Below are 4,258 nucleotides of genomic sequence, written 5' to 3'. Positions count from 1 at the left end.
ATCTTTGAAAATTTTAGAATCTTTGAAACATTTTTAAATTTTTAACTTTTTTTGAAAATTTTCTGTTCTTTTTTAAATTTTTCATTTTGAAATTTTTTGAAGTTTTTAATATTATTGTTTTTTTTTTTAATTTTGGAGCTTTTGATTCAAATAAATTTCAGCTATTCCATGAAACAAATTACAGTCCAGACTTGATTATCCGAAGGCCTTGGCAAAATTGCACTTCGGATAATCGAAACTTCGGATATCCGAATCAGAAAAAAAATGTTTTTCATTGTCTTTTATTGATTGTCAAGCTTAACACCTAAACTCCCATAATTTAAGATGGCGGACAAAATAGCGGTGATGAAGTATAGAATAAATGCATTTTTTATTTAATTTGCAATCAATCATTCAAATTTGACTAAAATGGGGTCACAGCACAGAACTCAAATTTGATGTTAAAAATAAGACATTGAAAAAACGGATTTTTTTTTGTTCATGATTCGCTTATCCAAAGTCCCATACAAACCTTCGGATAATCGATCTTCGGATAATCGAGGCTTCGGGTAATCGAGTCTGAACTGTTTTATGATGATTTTGAAATTAGTAGTTTTCTTTAGAAATCGAATCTAGAATCGAATAATCAATTTCAAAATTAATATTTTTTTTAAAACTTTGAAATGTTTTTATCATTATAATATTTTTAAATTCTTGAAATTTTTTAAATTGATTGTCCATTATAAAAATGGAAAATACTCATTTCAAAATCTCCATTTTGATTTGCTTAGTGAAAAAACTTGTATTAAGATCAAAATACGTAATATTTGTATGACCCTTTGATGTTCGTTATTTCTGAATGACCCGTCGATTGAAAGCTCTCAGTTGACACAACAAGCAAACCCGAAAACAGTTCAAAACGTGTAGCCAAGGTGTCCGCAAATTGTTGCAGAATTCCTAACCGGAATGGACCATTTTGCGAACCCGTTGTTGAACCGGTCATCGGGCGTTCCGTATTGTGTTTTCTGGTAAGTTGTCTGAAAAAAACAGGCTGAATTTAAGTGTTTTTTGATAGAAAATGCACGATTTGTTCCAGATCACAAATCCGGGATGTTTTCGTGACAGAGCAGAGGCGCGGTCAACGTCGGTGATCTGTTGGAACCGGACCTGCGGTAAGGAAACTGTGGAAACTAATCGGAAAAAGAAATAAGGATTTTCATTTTTCCCCGCAGGCAGAGCTGAAAAGATACAGCGGGTTGAACAAGTGGGCCGTTAAAGATGCAAGCTGAAATCGGTTCCGGCGGCTGCTCACCTACCTCCAGACACCGGGGGCCGCTTCTTGAAACCGACCGACGTCCCAGCCCCACAATCCGGACACGTCTAAGCGCTTGTGGCAGATTCCAGTTCCGGCAGGCCTTTTGAAACGTTTTCGTGCGAATTGCTAACTTTTTGAGAAACTTGTGTTAGTGTGTTATTGTTGAAATTTGTTGACATGTAATAACAAGCAATATGGTAAATAAAGTTTATTATTTTTTGTCGCTTTTATGTTAAAAAATCATTAAAATCAGAAGTTTTTGGTTAAAAATAATGCCACATATCACAAGCTTAGCTTACCGGCCGGTAGATGTCGCTTTCAGTGCTTTCAAGCTTATCCAGAGCTTTTTTCAAGTACAACAATTGAAATGTAGTTGGCGCCACCAGTTAAATTTAGCTGGCAAAGCATGCTGTCAAATTTAGGAATTTGGTTACTTCTTGCGAAGAAGGAAGCCAAATTACTAAATAAGGAAAGGAGGCAAAATTCCTAGAATAAAGGAATTTTGTACTTTTTTTTTATTTCAGTGTAGAAGGATTTTTAAAAAGATTTTCTATTTTTTAGCTTTAAATAATCACATTTTTCATAATCTCATAAAAGATTGAAGAAATTAGAAAATCAATTTATAAAATAAAACAGTTATATATTTACCACTCTGTGTAGTTACTGTTCTTGCAGATATTTTTGTAGATTTTGCTCGGTTTGTTTCAAAGGTCGCATCAAGGTAGTGTACTTTTTCTCATAAGGCTTTCTAGTCGGAAATTTACCAACACATTCAAAGTATGTTTACATGGCAGCTGGACGTTTGTTTGCATCAGGTTTCCTATCTCTTTCTAGCAAAAGTTTTTTGTCAGGCGACTTCTAGCTGGTTTTTTTGACTAACCGCCCGATATGTCAGCTAACATACTTCGCAGGGCTGTGACAGCTCGAGCTCGATCATTAGGTCTATTCCCGTACTGCAGAATTCTGCAATTCTGCACGAAATTGGCAGCAAAGCGTTCCCGTACTTTTCTGCAACAAAAGTAACTTTTCTCTCAGGCAGAACTTCTGCAATGAGAGAGGTAGAAGTTGCAGCAAAACCGTTCCCGTACTTTTCTGCAAGCTCTCTCTTCTCTTTCGTGTAGAAAAGTAACTGCAAGTTGGTGTGAGTACACGCTTACATAAAATTTGCAAGTTGGGTTAAATCAAGCATTTTATTGTTAAGTAGTTGTAATAAATTTGATGTATTATTATTACTAAATTTAAGTAGTCTTTTTGAAGGGACGTTTGTGTATTTAGAATTGATGGTTTTTGGGGTATTTTTTAATGTCTGGTTTTATTTAGTACGATATTTTATGTTACCCATTTCTAGCTTAGTTCGTGAATGTAATGGTATAGCGAATTTATTATTTGTTTAGTGTTAATATTTTAACCTGATCACAAGTTGATCAGTAAATTCAGTATTACAGCACGGCTAATAACCCAACAAACATTTTGTATCATAAAAACAAATTGTTTTTAAAAACTTAAAAAAAAACACATTTCAATTGTTTTTGAACAAACTAAATATGTGTGTTAAAATAATAGGTAAATTTAATTGGTAAATAATAAATTGTACCTGTGACGGTGCTACCAATTTGTATTCTTATATGAACCAAAATATTAAATGTATTTTGTTAAACTTTCAATGAAGGAATCATAAAAAAGGTATTAGACTATACCAAACAAATAATAAATATAAACAATATAATTGATGACCATATTTTTTTTTGCTGAAACATAAGTTACGTTGTTTACATATCATATATTATATTATTAAAAATTTATATAAATTTTATTAAAAATTATACGGTATACTCTACACCACAATTCTTAAATTCTTAAATTCTTAAATTCTTAAATTCTTAAATTCTTAAATTCTTAAATTCTTAAATTCTTAAATTCTTAAATTCTTAAATTCTTAAATTCTTAAATTCTTAAATTCTTAAATTCTTAAATTCTTAAATTCTTAAATTCTTAAATTCTTAAATTCTTAAATTCTTAAATTCTTAAATTCTTAAATTCTTAAATTCTTAAATTCTTAAATTCTTAAATTCTTAAATTCTTAAATTCTTAAATTCTTAAATTCTTAAATTCTTAAATTCTTAAATTCTTAAATTCTTAAATTCTTAAATTCTTAAATTCTTAAATTCTTAAATTCTTAAATTCTTAAATTCTTAAATTCTTAAATTCTTAAATTCTTAAATTCTTAAATTCTTAAATTCTTAAATTCTTAAATTCTTAAATTCTTAAATTCTTAAATTCTTAAATTCTTAAATTCTTAAATTGTTAAATTCTTAAATTCTTAAATTCTTAAATTCTTAAATTCTTAAATTCTTAAATTCTTAAATTCTTAAATTTTTAAATTCTTAAATTCTTAAATTCTTAAATTCTTAAATTCTTAAATTCTTAAATTCTTAAATTCTTAAATTCTTAAATTCTTAAATTCTTAAATTCTTAAATTCTTAAATTCTTAAATTCTTAAATTCTTAAATTCTTAAATTCTTAAATTCTTAAATTCTTAAATTCTTAAATTCTTAAATTCTTAAATTTTTAAATTCTTAAATTCTTAAATTCTTAAATTCTTAAATTTTTAAATTCTTAAATTCTTAAATTCTTAAATTCTTAAATTCTTAAATTCTTAAATTCTTAAATTCTTAAATTCTTAAATTCTTAAATTCTTAAATTCTTAAATTCTTAAATTCTTAAATTCTTAAATTCTTAAATTCTTAAATTCTTAAATTCTTAAATTCTTAAATTCTTAAATTCTTAAATTCTTAAATTCTTAAATTCTCAGATGCCGCCATCTTGAATCATAAAAAATACACATATTTTGGAGTCATATTCTAGGTTAGAAACGCATATTTAGAAGATTTAGAGATTATAAATTTTGAAGAGGTCGTCGGATAATAGAGTACAAACTGTTTCTATTTTTTATGATTGAGTTTA

The 4,258-nt window shown here is 28.0% G+C and overlaps 1 long non-coding RNA gene across 1 annotated transcript; it reads left to right on the top strand.

The window, feature by feature from the left end:
* Positions 1-851: 851 nt before the first annotated feature.
* On the top strand, positions 852-1,517 carry LOC120430265 (uncharacterized). The gene is made up of 3 exons (XR_005607579.2): positions 852-1,007; positions 1,076-1,151; positions 1,212-1,517. It is a non-coding gene; the product is annotated as an uncharacterized LOC120430265 (long non-coding RNA).
* Positions 1,518-4,258: the final 2,741 nt, after the last annotated feature.

Source organism: Culex pipiens, chromosome 1 (genome assembly GCF_016801865.2).
Source record: "Culex pipiens pallens isolate TS chromosome 1, TS_CPP_V2, whole genome shotgun sequence".
In the NCBI taxonomy this organism is placed as follows: Eukaryota; Metazoa; Arthropoda; class Insecta; order Diptera; family Culicidae; genus Culex; species Culex pipiens.
This window is presented reverse-complemented; position numbering and strand designations above follow the sequence as displayed.